The sequence below is a fragment of the Suricata suricatta genome, chromosome 8 (assembly GCF_006229205.1).
Source record: "Suricata suricatta isolate VVHF042 chromosome 8, meerkat_22Aug2017_6uvM2_HiC, whole genome shotgun sequence".
Lineage (NCBI taxonomy): Eukaryota > Metazoa > Chordata > Mammalia > Carnivora > Herpestidae > Suricata > Suricata suricatta.
Genome location: NC_043707.1, coordinates 19402340 through 19418011, shown reverse-complemented (window position 1 = coordinate 19418011; position 15672 = coordinate 19402340). Strand labels below are relative to the sequence as shown.

The window sequence follows — 15672 nt, the reverse complement described above, 5'->3', positions numbered from 1 at the left end:
GGGTTGGTTACTTCAAAAGGCCCCCTGGATATCATGATTGGTTCCCGCTAAAAGTAACTGTCACTTACAATAATATAACTGGTCGTAATACCTGTCAATAATAATGTAACCTGCTGATTGGACGCTGTAACTCTCATAAATTCCCCCTCCCCTCCTGTGTGTCCCACTCCCCTCTACTACCATAAAAGTTCCTCCGACGCGCTCCTGGAGGCTCTTCTCCTCTACCCCTGCGTGGGATACGAGATGAGCCCCAGCGTGCTGGTCCCCGAATAAAGCCTCTTGCTGTTTGCATCAAGTGGCGGCTCTCGAGACTGATTGGGGTGTGCGTCGATCTCGGACCAGGGCAGTGGGATCTCCCACTGACGGACCTTACAACACTTGTCACCCTTCCTTCCAACCTGACCACCTTGTTAAGAACCAAGGTTGTGACACTGGCCAGAGTCTTGCTCATATACACACCTGTGCAACCATTCTATTGCAGCCCTGGCTGGATCTGGGGTGACGCTGTGACAGTTCCCAGTGGCCTGAGCAATTATTTGACAGGAACTAGGAATCATTTCATTATACAATGTCGCCTGGCGGTAAAAAAGAGCGGGAATGTCAATGCGATTAGCTACTTAGTCATTTCAGTAAAAATTCATATATCTTGGGGCGCCTGGGAGGCTCAGGCAGTTAAACTTCCAACTCTGGTTTCTGCTCAGGTCATGATCTCATGGTTCAGAAGTTCAAGCCCCATGTTAAAGTCTGTGCTGGCCATGTGGATCCTGTTTGGGATTCTCTTTCTCTCCCTCTCTCTCTGCCCTTGCCCAGTTTGTGCTCTCACATGCTTTGTCTCTCTCTCTCTCAAAATAAATAAACAAACTTAAAAAATAAAGTATACATTATTTTTTTAAATTCCTATATCTCTATTTCCATGCCAGGAGAGAAAGGCGGTGTCATGTTATGTGCCCTGATTTATATCTCAGCAAACACTATCTTCATGGGCCACTACGAAAAAAATACTAACTGAGGCTGTACACATAGAATGTACCACGTGTGTTAAAGAGAACAATATTCAATATTTAATTATTCAGTTATTCTTGACCCTTGTTAAAGAATGGCGGGGCAGGCTGTATTCGGGACTACTGTGGCAGGTGCAGGAGCTGATGCCTGGGGTTTTGAGAGATGGGGAGCAGAGATTGAGCTCAACCCCAAATGCAAGGACAAGTGGGGATTTAGAGCCAAGGAGCAGGGGCAGGGGTCAGTGGATGGAAAATTACCAAGAGAAGTCGTCAAGGGCAAGGAGTTAAATGATGTAACAGTGTTCTTCCTGAAGGCAGCCCGGGTTGGTCAGATGTCACCCTGTAGGGTAGGGGGTGGTGGGGGGATGGTGGGAGGTGAGGAGCCAAGGTGAACATCCAGGGTGGGGGTGGGGCTGGATTCTGGCTCACCTGACTTCCCCGCCAGGGGTCTAGCCATAAGAGCCCCAGTGCTCCCAGGGCCTACTGGCGGAGACAGCTCAGAGGGCTGAGCTCGGTCAGGGAGAGGGTCTCTGTCAAGTGTGTCTCAAATGCTAGTGCCTCTTTTTCAGACACGGTTGTCCTTTGGGGCCCTTTGGAGTAAATCAATTTGGACTGGTTCTCAGATGTGCGGGAACCAGTTGCCTTCACCCCTAAGGCTGTTCCATGTATAGAAAAGAAGACTATTTTGCAATGCAAGAGCGACTCGCAAAGATTTTATAAATCCCAGAATTAGAATTTCTCCTCCTCTCTTCCATTTCTGCACAAAAGCCTGAGAGAAGCATCTGATAATTATTTGGGTGTGGAGAAGTGCTAATCTTTTTGACATTCCTTGATTAGCATCACAAATGAAGGGGCTGGGACCCCGGGGTGCGGGTGGGGTGGGGGGAGCATGGGGGATTTGAAGATCCAAGCTGCTTCTCAGGAATCCTAACAGGCGTGGGTTTCATTCAGTGGAGGAAGAAAGCAATCTTGCTCCCCCTTTTCAGGGGTGTGCCCTGGTCTGCTGGAAGCTGTCACTGAGAGCCCCAAGTTACAGAGCCCCCAGCTAGCAGCAGGGCATTCGAAGGCAAATATCCAGAAACAAAGAGAGCCAAAGGCAAGACTGGAAGCTTAGCAGAGACAGCGGAAGTCAGGCCCCAGGCTGGGAGCGGAGGCAGGAGTGGAGAAGCGAAGGGTCAGCTGGGAACCTGCCAATGATGCCTAATTATGAGGCATCCGAGGGCTAATGTAACACCCCAACTCCTTGATTCGAAGGCACTTGTTTTCCCATAAGTTAGGACTCCTGCTTCGGGACCTCTCTAACCATTGATGTATGTAGTTGATGTGATTAGATTTGTGTACCTGTGCTGATCTGTTGTTTGTTTTCCTTGAAAAGCTATTAATAAATCCGTGGCACATCTTAAAATAAATGGTGTTTCAGAACTCGGGCACACAATATTTCTGGGGCAGGTGGGAATGTGCAATCTCAACCAGATAAAACGCCTTAGAGTTTTCATCTCTATCATTTGTTATGTACTATCTCTTCATCTCTCCATCCATCCATTTAGTGGAAACTTGGGAAAGTTACTTAACCTTTCTGCATCTTCCTTTCTTTACCTTCAAAGGGCAGTCATAAAGATTACATGAAATAACATGAGGGTCACATAAAGCACTTGAACAGTGCCTGGTACAAAGCTGGTTTAGTGTCGTTAAACTGTTTCATTCACTTCATTCATTCATTCAACTGTCTTTGCTGATGTCTGGCATCCGCTAGACTCTCTGAGGCATAGTTTCTCAGATTCTGCTGCTGAACCCAAGGGGCACTTTCCTGGTGCATAGAATATACTAGAAGGAGGAAGAAGGGAAGAGAGCCTCTTTCTTGCTTCCATTATTTGGTCACAGATGATGGTTCTCACCACGACCAATCTCTGCAGTTTCCACATGGATGCTCACTTTCTTCCTCTCTCCACCTGTCCTCCATTGTCAGCCTGGGTCTCTGTCCCAACCCAGCTGTACCCACCACTGTCATCTTCCCTAGGCTACGCACCGGGGCCATTGGAGAGTTCTGATGCCGTTATCCAGCACTGACACCCCCCGGCCAACTGCTCTCACTCTTGGAAGAGTAGAATTTCCTTTGGCAATACCCACGGGACTGTGTTCTGAAAGCTCAGGAGAATCTCTGCAGCTCCAGATGCCTCTGCCTGGGAACCCAGGAGGTAATCTCCATGACCAAAGGAATTCTGGGTATGTTTTATTCAATATTGAAAAACCCAACACCCAGAACTATGCCTGGCACACAGGTGGCATTCAATAAATATTTGCTGAATGAAAGAATGAGTCAATTTATAAAAACCATCTTTGGAGGTATTGATGATGCAAAGTTCTGCTTTTTATTTTTTCTCGTGAAGGTAAGCAATATTTCAGAGCCTGTCTCTTCTTGAGATTCTCTGGGAGTTAAGTAATCGGAAAGGTGAGCAAGGAGGGAATTTGCACGGCTGCATCCAGGGATCTATATGTAGGTAAAAATGCCTATATTTGCACACACGTGGGGGCACAGAGCATGTAAATGCTTGATTTGCATAAAAGCAGAGTGGGAATGCATGCATACGCACACGCATCCATTTGTCCATTTGTCCTACAAAGGCTGAGTGTGTTTGTGTGGCATGATGTATGTGGATCCCACACGCATGGCGTGTGCTGGGATGTGCAGATCATGTCAGGCATAAAAGTATGAAGGTAGACATGTGAATGCCTAGCCACATGTGTTTGCCCACACATGCATGTATGCACCTTTGTGGGTGTGTGAGGGAGGGGGAGGGGAATTCTCAGCCTGTGTGTCGGCTAATATGGTCCATACTAGATGGGGGCCGGCGGCGGGGGAGGGGGGGACCTTCAAGCAGTGTCCAGAGATTTCCACCTGGAGGTCACTCTTGCACACTGTTCCCTGCTTCCCAGCACTCAGCTGAAATTATAGAGACTTCCTAGGGTGATGGGGCACCTTCCTGGGTTTTAATCTCCCAGAATAGATCAGCGAGCTATGCTGTATACAAAAAGAAAAGGCAACATTGCAGGACAAAAAGCTCCAGATATCAGTATTTGCATCCAAAGGACCCGAGGAAACCCAAGCACAGAGCTTTGCTCTGGAGCCAGACTGCTTGTCCTTGATTCTGAGCTCTGGATGCTACTGTGCCTTAGTTTACACATCTGTACAATGGGGATAATAATCGTACCCACCTCATCGTGTCTGGGAGAAGAAAAAGACTTACTATGTATAAGCACAGCAAGTGCTAGGCAAGCATTGACTCTTTCTGGTGGGACTGCATGGACCAGGCATTATTTTCCTATTTCCAGAAACAAAAGGTAACCCCGATGATTCTATGTAAAACCAGCATATATTTTCTCTAGATAATTTGGAAAATACAGATAGGCCAATGGAAGAACAACAAGATCTTAGAGTCTCTCCCGGTACCCAGATAAACATTCCAAACATTCCTAATGTTTGCAAGTATATAGTGTGGGTACTTCTGCGAATGTGTCTTCCCATAAGTGGGATCCTCTTCCCCTAACTGTTGGGGGGGGTGCGTTACATTGATGGCCCCCATGCAGCGTGCTTCAGGATTTATACCCTGGGCTGTCTTCTCTCCATGCACCTGGGCTGGTCCTGTCACCAATAGAATGTAGTCAAGTGAAGCTGTGTCAATTGGAGACCCAAGCTTTAAAAAATCTGGGCACATTCTCCTTTAGCTTTCTTGGGAGCTCAGAGCAGCTGTGCAAGAAGTCCAGGCTTCTGGAGTAAACACGTGGAGAGAGAGAGCCCCATCTTTCCAGTCTCCCCACTGAGCCCAGCCCCCACCTGCCCTGCCTTGTGCGTACAACCACCTAGAAGACCACCGGGAAGACCCACAGAAGAACCACCCCACTGAGCCCAACCTGCATCGCAGAATCGTGAGAATGCTATAAATGGCAATGAAACATGGTCATTATTTGAAGCCATTGCACTTGGGGTGACTCATCACATATTAACAAAGAATGGATAATCACTCTGTTTCATAACTTGCATTTTAAAGTTTAAAATTAGACCCTATGTCTATGTAATTATGTTGTGGTTAGAGTGAGTTCTGGATCAGGTGGCTTGGTTTTAATTTTGATTTCTCCTGTTAGCTGTGACTTTGGGCAAATTACTTCATCTCATCTATAAAATGGACTTGGTCAAAACCTTGTAGATTTGAGGGGAAATTAAAGAGCTGATAGGCGTGAAGCACAGTGCCTGAAACCCAGTTAAACATGAAATAGGCCCGTACATCATCCAATCATTTCTTAAATGGCCACGATACAATATGACTATGTCAAAATGTAGCCGATTTCCTACTGTCAGACATTTATGCTCTTTCCAATTTTTTTTTACTACTATAGACTATGCGAAACAAAAAGCCCCATTTCCATTTTCCAGAAGAGAAAGCAGAATGAAGCCGAGAAAGACCAAGTGACTTGCTCAGGTTACATGGTGGAGCCACGGTTAAAACCTCACATTCTCATTCCCAGGGCTGCACCTGCTCCTGTACCCCAGCTTGAGGCTTTAGCAATGCACCTGCCTGAGGTTTTGTCTCCTGCCACTGGCATTGTGTTATAACTTGGTTTCCCTGGAGACTAGAGTTATCATAGGCAAGGAAAGATTTTTTGACATGCTAATTTTTGTGAGACAGTGAGCATTCTGAATTTCTCCACTCCGTTTGCGACAGCCTTCCCTGCCAGTGAGTGGCATCTTCAGACTGGCAAGAGCATCTCCTCCTGCGAAGGATGGACGGAGGCCAGAGATGAGAGACGGTGTTTGTTACATGATGCTACGAACTTGACTGCTGCCTCCCACAAGCCCCGCATTTGAACGTGAGTTCTGTCTGTTCCCAACTAGATGACCAAAAGCAAGTTACTCACCTCTCTGAGCCTCAGTTTCCTCATCTGTGAAATATTGATTCTTCTCTCTTCTGCCATCACATCCCCCACCAATTTCCCTGTGTTGTTGTGAGGAGCTACGGGAAATAACTGATGTCAAGTGCTTGACCTAAGTGCTCCAGACAGGGTAATTGTCACCAGAATCTTGGTAGTAGCTGGGGAACCTCTAAGGAAGGCTAAAAAAAAATTTCGTCTTCTTGGCCTCGAGCAAGTATAGCTCTGGGAACAGAAAAACATTTGGATCTGAAATCTGAACTTCCTCTGGTATCCTCTGAGGAGCCAGAACAGATGAAAATAAGAAGTAAAAATTACTTCTACAAATGGGAAGGCTGAGGGGAGATGGTTCATGCCTAATCATCAGGAAGTGAAATCCTGACTTCCAGCCCAGTGACCTATCCACCATCCATTTCCTTTCACCAACGTCCACTTAGTCTTGCATGTGGCGCTCAATGTCATTATCATCCCAGATGAGCAGGGGCGGTAGAGGGAAGTGGGAGGCCATGGCCATGGTGGTCTTCTCTGGAACCCCCTTCATCTCCTTCAGAAGAAAATGTCATTGTATGGACCAATGTCATTGCCAGGAGTAATTTTGTCTCGGTAGGAGTTGGGCAACCTTTAAGCTGGTGAAGTACCCTACTTCCAGTCTTTCAGAGATGAATTCAGCTTGATAGACAGTCATTTTGATAACTTTTCATTTCATTTCTTCCTTCCTGAATCTTCCCTGATGCTTTTGTTGGCATGGAGCGCAATCATTAAATTCAGGTGCCAATAAAAAGCATTTTCAGCAAAGGCTTTGTGCTTTACTGAGAATATCAACATTCTTTCCTTTTTTCCTTCCTTTGTCTCCCCCCCCACCTTTGCTTTCCTTTCCTCCTTCCTTCTTTTTCCCTTCAAACATACATGGGGCATTTGTTAAGGTGCCAAGCCATATACTGGGTGCAGGGGATGCAGATTTATATGGAAGAGATCGTCTCTGCCCTTCAGTTGCTCACAGATTCAAAGAGGGGGAAAGCAAGTAAAAAATAAATATTCTTCATCTATTGCCAACAGAATGCTGTTGAATAAACCACTGGCTTTTGACCACGAATATTTGTTCTCATGTTGGCAGGCTGGTTGGGGCTGGGCTCAGTTGGTCATCCGTGCTGCGGGGTGCCAGTCAGTCGTGTTGGGCTCTGGACTGTCCCCACCGTATTCATTTCAGAGCCAGACCAAAGGGTCAGCAGCTCTTTAAGGCAGTCTCTTCCTCCGGTGGATCCTAGGAACACAAGAGTGCCAGCTGCACCGTGCGAGCACAGGTAAGCCTCTGCCCGCACCGTGCCTGCTCGTATCCCATTGCCCAGAGTATGTGAGCATCAGTGGGGAAGTCACCTATGCCCCGCCACACACCCAATAGGAAGAGAAGAGAGCGAACACTTGCAGAAAAATATTTCAAGACATCACAGGAGGGATAAGGAAATGGGCAGAGGTAGCACAGAGCATTATGGGGTGCAAAGGCAGAGGACTTAAACCAATGTAATCAGGAACGACATCCTGGAAGAGGTGAACCATTGGCCAAGCACTTAAAAGTGAACTGGATGAAGGTATAGGAGTGAATTGTCTGTTCAAGGCAGAAGGAGCTGCCCATTTAAATGCATAAGAGTCAGAGATTCCAGACAGTGCACTGAGTCCCTGGGTAGGTGTGGGAAGAGATGTTCTTGGATAGAAGGGCAAAGGTCAGATCCCCAGGAATGACTTACAGGACAGACCTTGAAGGAATCTGATGGTGACAGCAAGGCAGAGACGGGTGTGAAGCAGGTGGTGGACTAGTCCTAAGTGCATCTTTGAAGTTTATGTGGACGGTGCTGTGAGTGATGAATGGAAAGTGAGAACCTGAAGGTGGGAAGACCCGTCAGGACCACTGCTGACCTACAGGAGAGGGAGGAGGGATGCTCAGGGCTTGGAAGGGAGAGGGGACAACAGGATGAGATATTTAAGAGCTAGGATACTCAGGACACAGAGGAGCGAGGAGAAGGGAGCCTTGAAAAAGTTCGAGGCATCTGTTGCTGTTACCGTTAATCCAATAAATCGTCACTGCCACTTCTCGTCCTGTGAGGGCTCAGTGAGACGCTAGCAAACTGAAGATTGACCAAAAAAAGGAATTTTGCAAACTATCGTCCGGGAAACTGACATTGTTTAGGGGTGCACTCCTTGATGAGGTCACAAAAAGAAGGGAACACTGAGAAGGAGAGTGACGATTTCCACAGAGCATCTCAGAAACGCACCCCATTCCTTTCTTAGCAAAGCTCTGGGCTGTGGGGGAAAGGACTGAGGTCTCAGATGGAGACACACAGGGATCAGATTCTCGGTTTCCACCCTCAGCAGTGCTGTGGCTTTGGATAAGTCCTCTACCACAGCCCTGCAGCGCTCAATTTTACTGCTTGAGGATTCAGCTTCCTTCTATATAAAATGGGGGGCATATTATTTATACATATTTATTTATATATTCATGGTTATCATGAAATTAAATAGGATAGTGGGTATAAAGAATCCTAGATCAGTACCCGACAGTCAACTCTCAACAGACAAGCTAAGTGGTTTACATGAATTAATTCATTTCCCCCCAAAACAACTCTATGAGATGGGAGCTCTTGTTACAGGCACCCTCACTTCACAGAGTGAGAGATGAAGCCCAGGGCTGCTGTACGACTGGCCCAGGATCAGTGAGCCCACTGGCGGTAGAACTGCCCATTTGGATCCAAGGGAGTCTGACCCAGAGATGGTCCTTTATCCACCAGGCCACACAGGCAGCCTGGGCTTTCCCGCTTGCTCTTTGCAGATGAGAGGATGCAGTTATTAAAGGCAGCGTGCTGGGAAGGGCTGCATGAGGATCAGTGCAGTGGGCTAGGCTCCACACTCTTCCACTTCCTGTGCCCCATCCAGGAGGCTGTAGGTGACAGTGAAGTTAATAGGGTGGGCTGGCATGGGTCAGTGTTCGGTGAATGAATGAGGGAGAAGCGAAAGCCCAGGCCCCGAAGTTTCAGGGGCGCCTGGGTGGCTCAGTCGGTGAAGCATCCGACTCTTGACTCCAGTTCTGATTGTTGATCTTGTCCTTTGTGAGACGGAGCCCCGTGTTGGGCTCTGTGCTGACTGTGTGGAGCCTGCTTGGAATTCTATCTCTCTCTGCCCCTTCCCCACCTCAAAATACATAAATACATGTTTAGTGGTATAACTATATTTTAAAAGAGGAAATACTGGAGCTGGGGTTTGAACCCAGCTCTGTCTGGTGCATGGCCCTGGACAGGTGGAGAGGCTGCCACCCTGTATGTCCACGAGGCTGAGAATTCCTGACGTGGTTCCTGTTTTGACAAACTCCGATTCTGTGGGAAGTTTTTGAAAACTTTTTTTTTCTTCTGTAGAAGTTTGATCATCTAACATCACAGAGAGAACAAAGGATGAACGCAGCAAAAGTAAGAAGTGCTGTTCTAGAAATCTTCGCTGTCTTACTCTTGACTCTGTAAAGAAATGTCCTCATGTTAAGCAGGCTTCAATTTTCTTGGAAAATGCTCAATTTATATTCAGACACAATATACTGGCACAAAGCACTATTTCACAATGTTTGTAAGGGAGCCAATAAACTTTGTGGTAAAGTACACTGGTTCCGGAGTCAGAACAGCCTGCATTTCTATCCCGGATTCAACGCGTAGTAGCTGTGGGACTGTGGAAAAGTTCCAGAACCTTCTGAGCCTCAGCTTACCCATTGGTAAGATGAAAGTCCACATAGTGTCCACATGATATAGTTCAGCATGATCCCTGCTGCTCTGTGGGGAAAGGTCCGTGCCTAGAAAGGTCCATGCATAGACCGCTATGATAAAAGGGAAACGAGGGCTCCCTGGAGGTGCAAGGCAAAGGTCAAGGTCAAGGTCTTCAAGAAAGAGAAACTGAAGCCATAGGGCCTGCCCATTGCTCTCATGATAGTCAGTAGACTGAGCCTTCCTTTGCTCCCATTTTGAATGTTAGGATGTTGGGGTGTTAAGAAGCTACATGTTCCTTTGTAGGGACAAGGCATTGTCCTTTTTAGGGGGTGCAGCATGAGCAAATAAAAGCACCTCAAGTTTTTCTACCTTCTTGAGGCTGACTTTCACCTGGTTGTTGTCTGCTTCTGACAGCTCATCAATTCTGACAAGTGTGGCTCTGATGCTTTCTGCTACATGTTCTAATATTTAAAAAAATTTTTAATTTAAAAATTATTTTAATGCTTATTTATTTTTGAGAGAGACAGAGACAGAGTGTGAGTGGGGCTGGGGCAGAAAGAGAGGGAGACACAGAATTCGAAGCAGGCTCCAGACTCCTAGCTGTCAGCACATAGCCCAAAGCGAGGCTCGAACTCACAAACCATGAGATCGTGACCTGAGCTGCAGGTGGATGCTTAACCACCCAGGCGCCCTGTTTGCTGTATTTTTGATGTCTGTGCTGGAGGGCGGGGCTCCATGGTGCCTACGCAGCTACCTGGTAGAGGTCACTATTTACTGTGCACATTTTTATTAATCTCTGCCATGGCTCACAGCCCTCGCTCACCAAGTTTGCTCTAAAAGGGCAGACTAGAGGCTTAGAGCATGACAGGAGCCCAATGCCTGAGTTCAGATTCTAGTGCCCTCAGCTCTAAGCTGTGTTACCGCAGGCCAGTTACTCAGCCATCCTGTTAACATGATTCCCATCAATATCAGCTCCCTACCATTTGCTATGTATGGGATTTTGCTTGATATCAGGTATTGAAGTTTGGGCTCAACTGTTTCCATTCATTAGGTCATCTATAGACAGAATGTCTGCTATATGCTGGGTGCCACTTTTTTTTTAGGTTTATTTTATTTTGAGAGAGAGCACGAGCAGGGAAGGGACAGAGACAGAATCCCAAGCAGGCTCCGCACTGTCAGCACAGAGCCCAGCACGGGCTTCAGACTCACAAACTGTGAGATCACGATCTGAGCCAAAACCAAGAGTTGGGAGCTTAACTGACTGAGCCAGCCAGGCACCTCTGGGCTAGGTGTCACTTTGCACACTAGAATGTTAATAGTGAGTTCAACAGACAAGGCTTCTGCTCTCATAGGGCTTACATCTAGCATGAAGGATAGATAGTGAATAACCTCATGACAATGCTGTTGTCCAGAAAAGTCACTCTCGTTTTTCGGATTACAAAACTAGCTTGAAGTGTCTGGAGAGATTGTAGTTCAGCCGCTCAGTCCCTGTTCTCAGCCGCTCCTGACATCCTCCCTCACTGGGCTGAACCACGTGGCCGGTGCCCCCAGTACCTCTCCGTCTGGCTTGCCCAAACCCCCATGGCCCCACAGATTCCTCCGGGCTGCCTTGGAACCGAGAAGCAGCCGTGTCTCTGATGAGCATCCTGCTCCGAGCACGAAAACCCACAATGCTGGATCATCTGTCCTGGCGGGAACAGCGTGTCTTCTCGGTGAAGGACAATTTTCAGCTAAGTGCGTCTTCTCAAAGGCTCTAAGAATGGCAGTTAAGCAAATGCAGGAGGAGAAATGTGCATGAAAACTATCCATTGAATGCCCATGGCTGAATATATCAACCGCTGAGGGAGAGTTTCCAGGTAATAGAGCCTAGTTGCCACAGTCTGGAAATCGTAGCAGCTGGGATGGGGTGTCAGGCTTTGGGATTTGATTTGCTCTCATTGATTTTCTTTATAGATCAGTTTGATACTAGATGTTATAAGGTTAATTTTGTGTGATTAACTCCTCTGTATTGGGATATTTGATTTAGTTCCCCTTTCAGACACTGTCTCCCCATTGATTTTCAATACTGTACTTTCCACGACGGAGGTAAGAGGCTTCAGCAAGGATCCGTCAAGCGGGGTTTCCCTCGGCTGCCCACCCCCAGCCCAGATGCCCTCCCTAGGGGACTCATGTGTGGACATCCGGGGGACACGCGTGCCTTGTGCCGGTCTGGGAATGCTGGCAATGGCTGCCTACCCTGGGTTTATCTGCACAGGTTCTGGGCAGTGGGGAAAAAGAGCAAGGATTTCAGGACACCGGAGTTTGAAGTCCAGCCTTGCCATTTCCTTGATGCTTGACCTTGACATTCATATAACCTCTGTTTCCTCATCTAAGTATTATGGGTACTTTCTCTTTTGGAGCCCAGAAACCAGTTCCTTTTCTGCTGGCACTAGTACCCTCATCTCTTTAATGTGCCCTGCTCCCTCACACCACAGGCCCTTTGCACTTGATGTTTCTTTCCCTGTTTCACACTCTGCTCTCCAGACACTCCAAACCTCCTCACCCACACGTCCTCTCACTGGCTTTCCCACATGTTGATTTCCACTCGGTGCGAAGATCCTCCTCTCCTCTGAAGGGACCATAAGTTCCATGAAGTAAGGATGATGTCTGTCTTGACCAACGGTACCCAGCACATAGTGCCTGACACACTGCAGACCCGCACTGAATATTTCTGAAGGAGTAAGATCAATGCACAACTCAGGAGACCGTGAGTGTGTGCATGTTGAAGGACATTAGAATTCTATGGGGCGGCTCCCCAAGATTCAGGCCATGGGACACATGGGGATCCCCTCTTCTCAGCCCAGTCTGACTTCTCACCTGCCTCCTGACTGCCTTTCTTACCTACCATTCTGGGACACCCCCCCCCCCGCTCCATCTCTAGAATGCTCTTGGCTCTCAGCTAGGGCTCCTCTTCCTCACCCTCTCTGCTTTTCTACCCTGGTGAGCAGGGATGAACCCCCTTCAATAAGACCCTAAAAATCCTAGAGCCAGAACTAATCAAATAATAGCAATGGCTGACACTTATTAATTATAGACTATGTGCCAGATACTTAAATGCTTACCCGTAAACTCCTTGGATCTTCACATGACCCTAAATCTCCCATAGCATTATTGTCTTTACCCCCATTTTACAGATGGTGACATCAGAGCCCAGAGGTTAAGTAACTTGCCCAAGCTCATTCAGCTAGCAAGTTGTCCAGCTGGGACTCCACCAAGTTCATCACTGCCCCCAGGTTGGACACCCTACTCCTGTCCCCACCCCCATCCATGGACTCTCACCTTTGCCCCTCACAGCTCAGACTTGACAGTTAAGCCCCCAACCCCTTTTTCTGGACCTATCTTTTCCCAGCTCAGTTCCATTGCTTGTTTCTTAATAATGCCTCTCAAGTATTTGCCCTTGACCCATGGCCTGGGGTAGGGGAATCCCAACCTGGTTTCTGGCTTCTCTCTGGACCTGGGGCTGTCATCTGGAATGTAATACTGGTGATCCTCTTACTCAAGGTCATGGCCACTCTGTCATAGCCCCTTCTGATTGAGCTCTGATTTACACTGTCCTCTGCCCCACACCTTAGAACTGGGAGCCTGTTTGGTGGCCCCGCCTGCATCCCACCTCTTTGCATGCCTTGTAGGGCTGCCCTCTTCCCAACCAGGAGTCTGCAGGAGGCATAGCCTCTGGTCCTCATGACAAAAACAGCCATGTCAGTAAAAGTATGAGCTTACCATCTGCCATGTATTAAGTCATTTAACCCTCTTGTGGCATTCCATGAGCAGGGGTATTGTGACTCCATGTTAAGGACAGGGCTGCTCAAGTTCAGGGTGGAAGAATTATGTTTGACGTGGCAGGGCTAAGTTTAAGTTCTGACCTGTGGGACTCCTACGCGCTTGACCACTGACACTTGATTCTGCACAGAGCCCTGCATTTCCAGTTTCCTGCCTTCCTGTGCCTTCCGGTCCCATGAGCTCAGACTCCAGCCAACATTCCCCCTGCTGCATCCCTTGACTGCCCTTCCCATCCTGAAGGTCATGCTCCTAGGCTTCATTTCTTCTCCCTGATTTGATATTGTCTCCTATTCCTATGAAGGGTCAACCTTGGAGCAACGGAGTGACAAGGGTGGGGAAGTGGCTAAGTTTCCAGAAGCTCACAGAGGTTCAGCCCATTGTCCCTGCACTCTGTCACCTGGTCACCGGTGTGTTCAGTGGTACAGTCACTGGAAGCTCGTTAGGACCTGAGCCCTTTACTCTGAGTTTGGGGATTGTCTCATGACTCCCTCTTCTTCTCATCCCCTGCCCTTAAACAGTGGACACATCACACCCTCTCCTGTCACTTGACACCATATTTGGTCAGTAGCAAAAATTGGTTACAGTCTGTAAAATCCTCTGGTCCTCGTTCTCCACTTGGCAGATCATAGCAGAGACAGAGAGGACAGCATGTGGACAGACAATCACAAAACCACATGGTAAGTGTATAGAAAGGCCCAAGATCACACTCAGCTTCCCCACCTGCTAACTAGGTGTCCTTGGGCAAGTGCCTCCGGGTACCCATGTCTCAGTGTCCTCCTTCAGGGGTAGGGAGGGGTGAGGGGAGTATGGAGGCAACACTCACTTTGTAGGCTAGTTGTGAGCAGTTCATGCAAATGTTTTGCACCTTGATTTCTTGCCTCTTCCTGGGGGGAAGTTTGTAGTGAGTCACCTGTCCCATCACAATACTGGGGAAGACATGGGGGTCTGTAAAGGTGGTACCTCCACATCGAACAACTCCATGGCCACATTCACTGCATAGAGCTGGACGATGAGTAGCCACCCAGTTTAAAGACTTCAGAAGAGCAAATTTGACTCACAAAACTGTCAAGACTGAGTTTCCAAACCCTTAAACATCAGTCCTTTATGACTGCTCACTTCCAAACCAACTACCAGCCCCCAGCCAACCCTCCTGTATCCACGGCTGTTTGTGCTGAATAAAGAGTATTTGCCTGGTCTCATCCCAGGCTTGTGAAATTGAGGTCACTTGCTTCCTTACCAGAGTTCAGACTCAAGCTGGGGGCTATGGAAGATTCTTTTCCCCCAAGTCATCATCTCAGAGGAGGCCTGGGTGTAGGGAAGACAGTAGTAAATTGTGTGCCCACGCAGGTGACGGTGGTAAATAGCCACTGTGTACGAGGTCCAGACTAGACAGCCAGGAGAAGAATGTATAGCCAGCAAATATCATACATCCAAGGTCAAGTTCTCACGGACAGCCTCAGCCTCAGCCTCAGGCACCACCTACAGAATGACACTCCCCTGTGTGGTATACCCCATAAATACATCCAGAGTTTGATTTGCCTCTGCACCCTGAAAGCCAGGCTAAGTAAAGCGCTAAAATGGTTCATAATTTCTAGAACCATTCGCGATGGTTTATGAGTAATGGCTATTTTTCATTGACTGCATCATAGAGAAAAGAACTGATTGCAGTAGTATCTGAAACTTGCTGTGTCTTATCTACAGGCCTCCCTTTTGGGAAACTGACAATTCTCCATTCTCTGTGCTTGTGATTCCCCTCTGCTCTGGAAATGGGCAGGTGACTGAGCCCCGAGCCTGTGGGGTTTGTAACCCTAGACATTGCCTGAGCTCTGGGGAATGAAGGTATCCTTTTTCCCCTGCAGTCCACATGTCGGGGAGAATTTAAGTCTAAAGTTGCAAGTGGCCATCTTTGCCGGCACCCAGAGAAGCCCATCTGAGAATGGAGTCAGTAGAGAAGAGGGCAGGTCTACTGGTCAGCAAGACTTGTCAACACAGAAATTTTGGATCCAGGTGTTCCACCCTTGAATGTCCTCAATTCCTGAGCCACCAATAAATTCCTCTTTCAGTTAAAGACTGAGCTGTGTTGCTTACATCCCAAGATTCACCACTCTTAGCATGAGGGGGTCGAGAATGTGGGAGACCAGGGAGTCTGCAGGTGGGCTGGGTGGCTGGATGCCGAACAAACACGGCAGAAT

General features: G+C 47.8%; 1 long non-coding RNA gene across 1 annotated transcript; it reads right to left on the bottom strand.

Moving 5' to 3' along the window:
• Nucleotides 1-6946: 6946 nt before the first annotated feature.
• LOC115300344 lies at nucleotides 6947-8024 on the bottom strand. The gene is made up of 3 exons (XR_003912606.1): nucleotides 7980-8024; nucleotides 7667-7835; nucleotides 6947-7185 (listed from the first exon to the last, which is right to left on the bottom strand). It is a non-coding gene; the product is annotated as an uncharacterized LOC115300344 (long non-coding RNA).
• Nucleotides 8025-15672: the final 7648 nt, after the last annotated feature.